This window comes from Aquarana catesbeiana, linkage group LG05, assembly GCF_042186555.1.
Source record: "Aquarana catesbeiana isolate 2022-GZ linkage group LG05, ASM4218655v1, whole genome shotgun sequence".
NCBI classification, from domain to species: Eukaryota; Metazoa; Chordata; class Amphibia; order Anura; family Ranidae; genus Aquarana; species Aquarana catesbeiana.
Window position 1 is genome coordinate 57,332,498 of NC_133328.1, and position 13,835 is coordinate 57,346,332.

The 13,835-nt window shown below is 43.6% G+C and overlaps 1 protein-coding gene across 2 annotated transcripts in view; it reads left to right on the plus strand.

The window, feature by feature from the left end:
- The first annotated feature begins 247 nt into the window (after positions 1 to 247).
- The window catches only part of ARMC3 (armadillo repeat containing 3), a 127,964-nt gene continuing 114,376 nt past the window's right edge, over positions 248 to 13,835 (plus strand). Inside the window, exons 1-2 of one of the 2 annotated variants that reach the window (XM_073629766.1) lie at positions 295 to 340; positions 3,917 to 3,978. The gene's annotated coding sequence lies outside the window, so the exon portion shown is untranslated. Of the gene's footprint in view, positions 341 to 3,916; positions 3,979 to 13,835 lie in introns of both variants that reach the window. The other variant, XM_073629765.1, reaches the window with a different exon arrangement.

Consider the following 13,835-nt stretch of genomic DNA (forward strand, 5'->3'; position numbering starts at 1 on the left):
AGTGGTTTGGATCGGTTTTCTGCCATCGCTTTGTAAATGTTGCCTTCAGAGAAAGCAACAACATAAAAACAGATCATTCATATTGGCAAAGCTCATTGCAACTTTATTTCCTTCTTCTGGTATATTACACATTTACAAATGTCAAGATGTATGTTTATCCAACAAATGCTTAATGACATGAACAGGACAGAGCTGCAGTACCACATAGGGGGCAGCAGTGTACTGCTCCGCAAGTTCCCAAAGGCTCGCTCCTTACGGCATCCAGTGCGCGCTCCACGCGTTGCACAGCAACCACGTATACACAACAGTGAGCTTCATCCAGCGCTGTGCACACAGGAAGGTGAGATGGAAGATTGTTAGAGAAGTATTATATGTGATTTATACCCTCTGTATGAGAAATATGCACTATGCATGGGATTTATACACTGTATAAGGGATTTACACACTATATAGGAGAAGCTTACAATCTGTATGGGAATTATAATCTATATATAAGAAATATACATTATATATATGGGAATTCTACACTATATATAGTTATTATATAATATATGTGGGGATTCTACACTATATTTAATAATGATACACTACATATAAGAATTATACATTATATATGGGTATTATAAACTATATATAAGAATTACACACTATATATGGGAATTATACTATATATATATATATATATATATATATATATATATATATATATATATATATATATATATTTATTTTTTTTTATTTTATATATATATATATATATATATATATATATATATATGCTATGGGAATTCTACACTATATATAGTTATTATATAATATATGTTGGAATTCTACACTATATTTAATAATTATACACTATATATGGGAATATATATATATATATATATATATATATATATATATATATATATATATATATATATATAGGTATTATATACTATGGGAATTATACACTATATATATATGTGCAGGAGTTAACTCAGATTCAGCATTGCCGAATTGTGCGGCTCACTGTACAGGGGCGGACAGGCAGTAAGTAGCTTTAATGCAGAAAAGACAAAGCATGTCTCTTCTGCATTAAAATTCCTTGCCTGTCTGCCAATTATTTTCAGTTCCACTGACATTTTTTGTCATTTTTTGTGACAGACAGAGATTTCTTTTGGTGGTATTTAATCACCACTGTGTTTTTAATTTTTTGCTAAATAAACAAGACTGAAAATTTTGAAAAAACAAAAAAATTCCTTACTTTCTGTTATAAAATTTTACAAACAAGTGATTTTTCTTCTTCTCTGATGTGCACTTATGAGACTGCATTGATGAGGCTGCACTGATGGGCACTGATGATGCTGCTCTGATGTGCTCTTTTGGGCATTGATGAGGCTACACTGATGAGGCGGCACTGCAGAGGTGGCACTGATGGGCACTAATAAGGGGGTACTGATGAGGCAGCACTGCTGAGCACTGATAAGCTGCACTGATCGGCACTGATGAGGGGGCACTGATAAACTACACTGATGGGCACTGATGAGATGGCACTGATGGGCACTAATAAACTGCACTGATAGGCACTGATGAGGCGGCACTGCTGGGCACTGAAGAGGCTCCACCGATGAGGCGGCACTGCTGGGCACTGATAAGCTTCACTGATCACCACTGATGAAGGAGCACTGATAAGCTGCACTGCTGGGCACTGATAAGCTGCACTGCTGGGCACTGATAAGCTGCACTGATGGGCCCTGATGAGTTGGCACTGATAGGCACTAATAAGCTGCACTGATGGGCACTGATGAGGCTCCACTGATGAGGTGGCACTAATGGGCACTAATGAGGGGACGCTGATAAGCTGCACTGCTGGGCACTGATAAGCTACACTGATGGGCACTAATAAGCTGCACTGATAAGTTGCACTGATGAGGCTCCACTGATGAGGCGGCACTGCTGGGCACTGATAAGCTGCACTGATGGGCACTGATGAGGCTCCACTGATGAGTCAGCACTGCTGGGCACTGATAAGCTGCACTGATGGGCACTGATGAGGCTTCACTGATGAGGTGGCACTGCTGGGCACTAATAAGCTGCACTGATAGGCACTGATGAGGGGGCACTGATAAGCTGCACTGATAGGCACTAATAAGCTGCACTGATGGGCACTAAGTGGCCCTGATGGGGCTGCACTAATAATCAGGGCACTGATGAGGCTGCATTGATGATTTAGGCACTGTGTATCAGTGTAAATCCTGTACTCACTGTGTCCCTCACAGATCGGCTCTCCTTTCCTGAAACGTCGTCTCTGTGTGAGGAAAGAAGAGGTGATAACCGGTATTTCATCAGATTTGGCGACCCGTCAGAATTTGTAACGGAAGTGATGTTCTGTCGCCGCCATCTTGCTACACCCCGCACTCCTCCACAGTAAAAGATACACTAAGAAGGGGGCAAGCAGACATCTTGTTACACCCACCGGAGTTTTGCATTTCACACTTATTTTTAACAGTAAATAGAGCTTATATGTTGAAATACAGTATTAAGAAATCCAACGGACTGTTCACATGTTGAATTATAAAAGCAGCAGTGTTCGGTCAGATTAGCAAACCTGTGAGATCAGCAGGTTTACCGCTGCTTTTAAAACTGAACATCTAAACAGTCCGTCAGATTTCTAAATAGTGTATTTCACCATATAAGCTCCATTTTCTGTTACAAATAAGTGTGAAATGCAAAACTCCGGTGGGTGTAACAAGATGTCCGCTTGCCCCCTTCTCTGTGTATCCTTATTGTGGAGGAGTGCGGGTGTAGCAAGATGGCGACGACAGAACATCACTTCCTTACTAATTCTGATGGGTCGCCTAATCTGACGTAACACCGGCAAAGGGATTTAGTCTGTTTACACTGTGACAAGCTGTGATTGGACACAGCTAGTCACATGGTAAAGGGCCGCTATGATTGGTCTTTATCTCATGTGTTATTTGCTGTGTCCAGGGTACACAACAGTCACAGAGCATGCCCAAAGCATGCCCCAGGGCGTGCACATAGGACTACTACCAAGGACGTCCTCCCGGAACTGGAGAGCCATGCTGTCACCATTTATCAGCTATAGCGCGGTGTTAAAGTGGTTAAACAAGCTGCTAGCAGGCTCCAGCACTACTTGAAGCTTGTTGAAAGCCTTCACAGGCCGATGACCTGGGCTCATATGAAGTAGGTTGAATGATGCTGGTTATGAGACTGAGGACTTCTAGTTTCAAGAAAAAAAGTTTTGTTGGAGACTTCTATGGATTGAAGGTGAATATTTTAGCAATATTTCATAAAACGCTAGTTTTGTTATGATCTTTAATGGGCTATTCATTTTTTTCCTATTATTTTTGGATTGAGTTTTGCTTTATCTAAAATATGATCAACAAGTTTCTGCATGTCAGACTTTTTATATGTGATATTAAATACATAAGAAATGTACTTATAGCTCTGGGTAATTGACTCTGAACAGTTCACAATCCAGACATCAGGTCAGCGGAGTAAGCGTGTCCTCCTGCGGAGGTGAAGGGAGGATGATTGTGGCTTAGTAAGGGGCTTTTGTCCCAGCTTGCTGTCCTCAGTAATAGGCAGTGCTGAGAATTATACAAGTGCATGACATGAAAACCTGTGCAGCCATTCACAGTAAAAGGTATGCAATGACAATAAAATCTGGACAAACCAGGTTGCCTTCCTGATTTAAATAACAGTACAAGGCTATGTGACCATCAGCTTGTGAAAAGAACAGGTGGCGATGGTTTATTTCCTGCACTGCGGTGTAAGGCTGACCAGATGTATATCAGCATGTCATCCAGATTTAGCTAAGGTAGTTAATAAGACTGAGTTGCTGGACCAATCCTAATTATGAATAACTGCTAATGCATCTGCTTTTTGTTTTTCAAATACCCCACTGCAGAATGTAAAGTCTCCTGCAACTGATTCCAACATCATCTGCAACTGATGGATATAATCGTGACAGTGAGTTCCTTCGAGGTTCAGGATGCCAACTGTCCTGGATTTGCTGGGACAGTCCTGCATCTTTATCCCCTTATGATTGGTCTTGGGTTGTGCCAACAGATCACTCTTATTTGAATTACTGAGCAGGCACAGTAACCCCAAAAGGTAGTAGCTGAGGGAAACATGGCTGCAAGTGGGTGGTTCCTGCATAATTAGGGGAGGGGCCACCAAGAGGGAGAGCATCATCTCGGTGGGTTGGGCCAGAAGCTGGGCCTGATCTCGGCAGGACCACCCAGAAGGTGGGTGTATCAAGTATGGGTGGGGGGTGCCGGTGACTAGGGAAAAAAAATGTTGGTAAGTATGCAAGAAGATATGTACCCACACCAGGGGCAAGGCATTTCCAACAGCTTCAAGAATACGTGCACTTTTAGACAAAGCACACTTGTTCTTGTTGCCCCTGTCTTCTCAGCTAATCAATCTCACCCTTTGCAGAGGCATACTTACCATGATTTGATGCCTTTGGACTCAGGGGCCTGTTTACATCCCTGGCTGCATGTTCTATATCCTCTCCCTGCTCCTGTGCAGTAGAGTCTGGTAGATGTTTACTGGGCCCTCCCTACATTTCTGCCTGGGGCTCTACTGGCATGAGCAGTAGACAGAGGGACGGGGCAGAATGTAAGCAATCTCCAGAGTCCGCAGGTGTCAGATCATGGTAGGTATTCATCTGTGGTGTGGGAGGGTGGGATATGTTAGGTCAGTGGAGGGAGGGGCAAAAAGAAGTGCACTTTGTCTGCATTGGAGAGCAGACAATGAGAGCAGAGCCAAGGTCAGGTCAGCTTTAAGTAATGTAGTGAGAGTAGAGGTCAGATCAGCAGTAAGCAACACATAGAGAGCAGAGGTCAGTTCAGGAGTAATAACGCAGCTAGAACAGAGGTTAGCTCAGGAGTAATAACGCAGCTAGAACAGAGGTTAGCTCAGGAGTAATAACGCAGATAGAACAAAGGTCAGGTCAGGGGTAATAATGCAGATAGAACAGAGGTCAGATCTGGAGTAATAACGCTGATAGAACAGAGGTCAGATCAGGAGTAATAATGCAGATAGAAAAGAGGTCAGATCAGGAGTAATAATGCAGATAGAACAGAGGTCAGATCTGGAGTAATAACGCAGATAGAACAAAGGTCAGATCTGGAGTAATAATGCAGATAGAACAGAGGTCAGATCTGGAGTAATAATGCAGATAGAACAGAGGTCAGACCTGGAGTAATAACGCAGATAGAACAGAGGTCAGATCTGGAGTAATAACGCAGATAGAACAGAGGTCAGATCTGGAGTAATAACGCAGATAGAACAGAGGTCAGATCTGGAGTAATAACGCAGATAGAACAGAGGTCAGATCTGGAGTAATAATGCAGATAGAACAGATGTCAGATCTGGAGTAATAACGCAGATAGAACAGAGGTCAGATCAGGAGTAATAACGCAGATAGAACAAAGGTCAGGAGTAATAACGCAAATAGAACAGAGGTCAGGAGTAAGTAACGCAGAGAGCAGAGGTCAGATCAGAAGTAAGTAACACAGAGATAGTAGAGGACAGGTAAGGAGTTAGTCATGCAGAGGTCAGGTCAGCAGTAACGTAGAGAAAGCAGAGGTCAGGAGTAAGTAATGCAGAGGGAGCAAAGGCCATGTCAGGAGTAAGTAATGCAAAAAGAGCAAAGGTCAGGTCAGGAGTAAGTCACACAGGGGTTAGGTCAGGAGTAAGTAAGGCAGAGAGAGCAGGGGTCAGGAATAAGTCATGCAGATATCAGGTCAACTGTAAGTAATGCAGAGAGAGCAGAGGTCAGCAGTAAGTAATGCAGAGAGAGCATAGGTCAGAAGTAAGTAATGCAGAGGTCAGGTCAGGTTAAGTAATGCAGAGAAAGCAGAGGTTAGGTCAGGAGTAAGTCACACAGAGGTTAGGTCAGGAGTAAGTAAGGCAGAGAGAGCTGGGGTCAGGAATAAGTCATGCAGATATCAGGTCAACTGTAAGTAATGCAGAGAGAGCAGAGGTCAGGTTAGGAGTAAGTAATGCAGAAAGAGTAGAGGTCAGGTCAGGAGTAAGTAATGCAGGGAGAGCAGAGGTCGGGTCAGGAGTAAGTAACACAAAGATAGCAGAAGTCATCAGGTCAGCAGTAAGTAATGTAGTGAAAGCAGAGGTCATGTCAGGACAAGTAATCTCAGTAATGCTGAGAGAGCAAAGGTCAGGTCACAAGTTAGTAATGCAGAAAGAGCAGAGGTCAGGTTAGAAGTAAGTCACACAGAGGTCACATTAGCAGACTTCTTGTGTTCCAGGCATTCGTGCCTGAGATCATACTCCCCTAAATGTTAGTACCACTCCGTGCACTGTCCAGCCGCATCAGCTTTCAGCCTATCATAGACTCTTACAGGCTGCTGGCAGCTGGGTTGAACGGTGCACCTGTGCCTTATGTCTGCACTAAAATGCTGGAATCTCATGCACAAGGACCAAATGCCCAGTGTACATGAGGTCTTTTATGTATCACATCGTTATCTGCATATAATAATTTTTATTTGCAGGTTATATTTGGATAATGTATTGGACCAATTATTATAGTTTACTGCTATATGATGTGCGCTGAAATTATTTTGATATACAATAATATTTATACTACATTATGGGGTATTATCCATTTTTAACTTGTTTTTTCCTTTGGGAATGTTCATGTTTTCTTCTAGATCTTTTTATCTTTTTGCTGTATTGATTTTATGTGTATTGATCACTTTAGGTAATAAAATGGTTGCAGCATTTGGGGGTGGGAGTTTTTTGCTCAATAAGGATGTTTGGTTACTTCCTCCGATAACTTAAGAAAGACCCATTTGGGCCACAACACGTAGTCACCTGGTTGGAGAAGATGTGCGCTTCTGATTGTTTGCTGGCAGTAGAAATTGTGATCCTCAGATGTACATCACATTGCCTGCTTCTTGAGTCGTAACATTGATTATGATTGCAAAAATCTGAAAATATGAGGAATTATCTGCTATGCTTTACATTGATCATGTTACTATTTAGCCTGCAGTTTTCCTGCCTGTGCAATTCTTACCTCCTTGCTGCAGACTGCAGTGCTTCTCCTAGTCCTCTGATTTCTTCCACATTTGTTGTTTGGCTTCTGTACTCACCTATGGCGTCGCCTACTATTCTGTAGGTTTATATTCCCTTTCCCTTCCATCACTTCCTGGCCCGCCTCCCAATTTGCTTCTCTATAAAACACATGCTCAGTGCAACCCATGTTGCCTGAGCAACTTCTTAATTCTCTGAGCTCCTGTTTGCCTATTGTTTTATGTATTCAGTGTCTGACTTCCAGTGTACCAACCCCGGCTTTGTCTTGTCTGCTGCCTTCCCTGACCTCATCTTGTTTCTTAGATCCTCTTCTGTCTCCTGCCATCTGTATTCTGCATGTGCGAGTGGTCTCCTTATCGTTAGTTAGTTAGTTCCAACCTGACAAATCATTTACTATAAATGAATGAAGTTTACCTTGATCTGATTGTGCACTAATCCCTTTTTATCTAAATAAATGCATTTATGCCCATAAACTAGTTTCTTTAAAGATTTTCTATCAAAGCAAAAGTTTAGGTATGGTCATTTTTGACTAGCAGGGTGGGCCTCAGTGTCAGAAGAGGTATGGCCTTAATCATGACTTAGAGAGAAGTCAAGGCTCGGTGTACATTATAGGTCAATGATGCCCTAAATGGACAAAGCAGTGATTTATTTAAATTCTTAAATTCTGTATAGCTTATGTTTCAAGAAAAAAACTGTGCCACATGCTATTCACATGACCAAATACAGATCCAAAGCTCCCAACTGTCCCTGATTTCAAAGGGACTGTCCCTGATTTCAAAGGGACTTCCCTCATTAAGATAAAAGTCTCTCTGTCCCTCTTTCCTTCTCATTTGTCACTCATTTTGGTCTGATCTATATAGTTGTATATAAAATGCACAATTTATCTATCAAAATGTGTTTCCCGGTGCCAGTGGCGGCCCGACCATAGTGGGCGCCCGGGCGCCACAAACCCGCCCCCCCCCTCCCCCCAGGCAGTCAAAAAAAATTTTTTTTTAAATATTGCCCTTAAAAAAAAAAAAAAAGAAAAAAGTCCTTAAGTGCACTGTGTTCAGGTGCCAGACACAGTGCACTATGGGAAGCGCCACGTCAATGCAATCACGAGATTGCAGACGTGGCGCTTCATTGGCGGGGTTTGGAGCAGCTTTGCGGTGCAATATATTGTGCCGAGTAGCATCCATAGGGGGCGCCCGGCGCCCCAGTGTAAGAACAAAGTCACTTCCGGTGGGCTACAAAAAGATGGCCGCCATGAGGACTAATCCCCTTGTGTTCAGTGGAGAACACACGAAGAAAGCCAGGAACTAGCTGGGAAGAGACAGATGTGGCATGAAAAAGGTCTGTGCTGCCGGGCACACATGTGAGGAGGACCCTGCTGCTCTGCTGATGGGGACACAGATGTAAAGATGGACTCCGCTGGGGACACAGATGTAAGGAGGGACTCCGCTGGGGACACCTATGTAATGGGGGCTCTGCTGGGGACACAGATGTAAGGAGGGACTCCGCTGGGGACACAGATGTAAGGAGGGGCTCCACTGGGGACACAGATGTATGGAGGAGCTCCGCTGGGGACACAGATGTAAGGAGGGACTCCGCTGGGGACACAGATGTAAGGAGGGGCTCCGCTGGGGAAACAGATGTAAGGAGGGCTCCGCTGGGGAAACAGATGTAAGGAGGGCTCCGCTGACGGGGACACAGATGTAAGGAGGGACTCCGCCGACGGGGACACAGATGTAAGAAGGGACTCCGCTGACAGGGACACAGATGTAAGGAGGGACTCCACTGGGGCACCTGATGTAAGGAGGGACTCCGCTGGGGGCACCTGATGTAAGGAGGGACTTTCCCTTCTTGACAGATCCACCGTTAGCCTTGTTTACACAGGCAGATAGCTGATCTGTCTCTGCTGTGAATGATTGGCGGGTCGCGGCAGCCATCGCGGCCGGCGGACCCACTGATTGGCTCCCACTGTGTCCAATCACATCAGGAGTGGCACGCGCACCATGTGCATGAAATCACGAACAGGTACGTGATTTCGCACAGCCGGGCTGCCCTGCACATGGGGCGGTCCGGAAGCGGTTGAACTAATACTTTGTTGAAGCACCTTTTGATTTTATTACAGCACTCAGTCTTTTTGGGTGAGTCTATCAGCATGGCACATCTTGACTTGGCAATATTTGCTCACTCTTCTTTGCAAAAACACTCCAAATTTGTCTTTGCGAGGGCATCTCCTGTGCACAGCCCCCTTCAGATCAGGTCTGGGCTCTGGATGGGTCATTCCAAAACTTCAATCTTGTTTTGGTGAAGCCATTCCTTTGTTGATTTGGTTGTATGCTTTGGGTCGTTGTCATGCTGAAAGATGAAGTTCCTCTTCATGTTCAGCTTTCTAGCAGAAGCCTGAAGGTTTTGTGCCAATATTGACTGGTATTAGGAACTGTTCATAATTCCCTCTACCTTGACTAAGGCCCCTGTTCCAGCTGAAGAAAAACAGCCTAAAGCATGATGCTTCCACCACCATGCTTCACTGTGGGTATGGTGTTCTTTTGGTGATGTGCAGTGTTGTTTTTGCGCCAAACATATCTTTTGAAATTATGGCCAAAAAGTTCAACCTTGGTTTCATCAGACCATAACACATTTTCCCACATGCTTTTGGGAGACTTCAGATGTGTTTTTGCAAAATTTAGCCGGGCTTGAATGTTTTTCTTTGTAAGAAAAGGCTTCTGTCTTGCAGCTCTACCCCATAGCCCAGACATATGAAGAATACGGGAGATTTTTGTCGCATGTAGCACACAGCCAGTACTTGGCAGATATTCCTGCTGCTCTTTTAATTTTGCTGTAGGCCTCTTGGTAGCCTCCCTGGCCAGTTTTCTTCTTGTCTTTTCATCAATTTTGGAGGGACATCCAGTTCTTGGTAATGTCACTGTTGTGCCACATTTTCTCCACTTGATGATGACTGTCTTCACTGTGTTCCATGGTATATCTAATGCCTTGGAAATTCCTTTGTACCCTTCTCCTGACTGATACCTTTTAACAATGAGATCCCTCTGATGCTTTGGAAGCTCTCTGCGGACCATGGCTTTTGCTGTAGGATGCGACTAAGAAAATGTCAGAAAAGACCTACTAGAACAGCTCAACTTTATTTGGGGTTAAAGCGGAGTTCCACCCAAAAGTGGATCTTCCGCTCATTTGGCACCTTTTGGCGGGAGCGGATACCTGTCTTTGACAGGTATCCTGTTCCCACTTCTGGGAGCCACAGCCACAGCTATTGACGTCACCGCTTGGCTCCCTCCTCCTCTCTCCTCCTCCTTCTGCTGCCGTCTGGCCAGTAGGTGAGAGGAGCGGAGCTTCAAGCATGCGCAATAGGGTTCCCGGCCTGAGGCCGTAGGGCTACACTGCTGGGTTCCCTTACCCGCAATGACGGTGGCAGCCCCCGACAGCTGATGGAAACATTAGTTCCGGTGCGACATCGCTGAACTCCAGAACAGGTTAGTGTCCTACTATTAAAAGCCAGCAGCTGTAGTATGTGTACCTGCTGGCTTAAAATGGTGGGCGGGGGTCGGACCTCTGCTTTAAAGGGGTTGTAAACCCTCATGGTTTTTCACCTTAATGCATTCTATGCATTAAGGTGAAAAACTTTCTGTAGTGCTGCAGCCCCCCAGCCCTCCGTTTTACTTGCCTGAACACTGTCATCCTCCGGCCGGGTTAAATGATGACAGGGTTGTACTGACTCCTATTTAACATGAGTGTTAATGTGATTGCTCAATTCTGAACACAGCTACATCCCGTTATAAGAGGGTGTGCACACTTATGGAACCACATCGTTTTAGTTTGTTTTTTTTTTAATCAAATAATTTTTATTTTTTATTTTTTTATAGTTATACAAACAAAAAAATATAACAACTAAATTACTAAATATCAAAAATTATCAAATAGTATATAAAAAAAAGGAAAAAAAAAACAAAACACAAGGAAAAAAAAAAAACATAAAAGGTAGACCAAACAAACTTTGCACCTCTCGTATTAAAGTGCCATTCTCATATAATAACCAAAACATTATAGGAGCATAAATACAATTTACTCATACAATTAAGCTCCCCTGATATCAATCATTGTTTTAGTTTTTTAGTTTTACTCCCCCCCCCCCCCCCCCCAAAAGATTTTAGTTTGTTTTTCAATTGAGTTGTACAGTTTATAGGTCACATTAAAAATGGAAAAAGTTCTAGAATTATTTATCTTTGTCAATTTTTTTACATCACTGAAACCTGACATTTTAACAGGCGTGTTTAGACTTTTTATATCTACTGTATATGAATTTAAAGAGGAAGTAAACCCTGATGTAAAGTAAACCTCTTTTGCTCTCCGCAAGGCCTGCAAATTAAAAGCACCTGCAAACGAAGCCCGTGCTGTCCCCTGTGCAGGCCACGTCCATCTTCACCCCTCTTCCTTCCGGGGCAGCAGACTCCGGCTCCGTGACTGGCCAGAGTCATGTGACGTCACATGCGCGCGGGAGCCATCAGTCACGGCACACGCTGGGGGAAGAAACGACACGGTGGTCCATTTCTTCACAGCACATGCGCTGATGATGACATCGGTGCACTACAAGTGAAATGTCTCCTTTAGGAGATATTTCCACTACCTATAGGTAACCTATAGGTTATTCTAGGCTTTACCTATAGATAAAAGTAAGACAAAATGGTTTACAACCACTTTAAAGAAGTATGGGCTTTCAATTAAAAAATACCATACATACTCATCTCCATTCTTCAACATCTAAATGACTTTGAAGCTGTCCCACATCAACTCTTAGAACAAGAATCTAGCAGTCACATGACAATTCTCAGACTTCTCCAAGCAGAGTGCAGTGACCGTCCCCACCCTACTCTTCCAATGCTCACTGGAACGCTGGGCTAGGAGGGGGCATGCACGGCTGGCTGGATTAGTCCCTCACCCGCGTGCCGAAAGGTGGAGCTAGCTGTCAATCAGTCAGTGAGGGGGATCCCAACAATATTGTTGGGATCCTTCCCAAGCCTGGCATGCTCTGCCCCATCAGCTGATAGTAAGCAATAGTCCACTGTAAGCTGGCTCAGGGTCACAGTGGACAAAAGTGTAGGTACTCCTGTGCCTCACAAGAGAATTACAGCCAAAAAAGCTTTGTCCATACTTGTCTTTTAACCACTTCAGCACCTGAAGGTTTACCCACCCAACCCCCCACCTCCTTCATGATCAGGCCATTTGTGCGATACGGCACTGCTTTACTTTGACAATTGCACGGTCGTGTGACACTATACTCGATTAAAATTTTCGCCATTTTTTCCCCACAAATAGAGCTTTCTTTTATGTGATCACCCCTGCGGTTTTTCGTTTTTGTGCTGTAAACACCCAATATTTTTTACTTTCTGCTATAAATCATACCCAATAAAAAATGAAAAAAAATCTAATTTCTTCATGAGTTTAGGCCAATATGTATTCTCCTACATGTTTTTGGTACAAAAATCCCAATAAGCACATATTGATTGGTTTGCACAAAAGTTATAGTGTCTACAAACGATGGGATATATTTATGGAATTTCTATTTATTTTATTTTTTTTACTAGTAATGGCAGCAATCAGTGACCTTTTAGCGGGCCTGCGATATTGCAGCGAGCAAATTGGACACTAAGTGACACTTTTTGGGGACCAGTGACACCAATACAGTAATCAGTGCTAAAAAATATGCACTGTTGCTGTACTAATGACACTGGCAGGGAATGTGGTTAACATCGGGGGCGATCTAGGGTTAAATGAGTTCCCTGGGAGTGCTTCCTAACTGTGTGGGAGGTGCTTTTACTGTGAGAAGACAGAGATCTGTGTTCCTGCTTAGCAGAAATACAGGATCTCTGTCTTCCCTTGTCATAGAATGGTGATCTGCCTTGTTTACATAGGCAGACCGCCTTTCTGTCTGTCTCAGGAATGATCGGTGGGTCCTGGTAAACATTGGGTCCGCCGGACCCGCTGATATTCTTCTGGTGTGTCCAAGCACAGCTGGAGCTGGTCACCTGGCAGAGGCGATTATGTACAGGTATGGGATTTTGCCTGTAGGAGCCGCCGCCCCGCAGTATATGTACGTGGGTTGGTGTGGTTAAAGTGTATCTAAAACCCAAGAACAAACAATAACTATATCACAGTTTACCAGTCCTTAGATGTGGTAGCTTTGTTAGTTTTCCTTTTTAGCCCTTTTCTCCTTTATTACATGGTTATCCAGCTAGTAATACACTTCCTGTCTAATGCCCTGTACACACGATAGGATTTTCTGACAACAAAATCTATGTTTTTTTTCCGACGGATGTTGGCTCAAAGCTGTTTTGCATACACACGGTCACACAAATCTTGTCGGAAATTCAGATCGCCAAGAACGCGGTGATGTACAACACATAAGACGAGCCAAGAAGAATGAAGTTCAATAGCCAGTGCGGCTCTTCTGTTTGATTCCGAGCATGTGTGGAATTTTGTGCGTCGGAACACACGATCGGAATTTCTGACAAGGGATTTTGTTGTTGGAAAATTTGAGGTCATAGTTACATAGTAGGTGAGGTTGAAAAAAGACACAAGTCCATCAAGTCCAACCTATGTGTGTGATTATGTGTCAGTATTACATTACATATCCCTGTATATTGCGGTCATTCAGGTGATTATCTAATAGTTTCTTGAAGCTATCAATGCTCCCCGCTGAGACCACCGCCTGTGGAAGGGAATTCCACATCCTTGCCGCTCTTACAGTAAAGAACCCTCTACGTAGT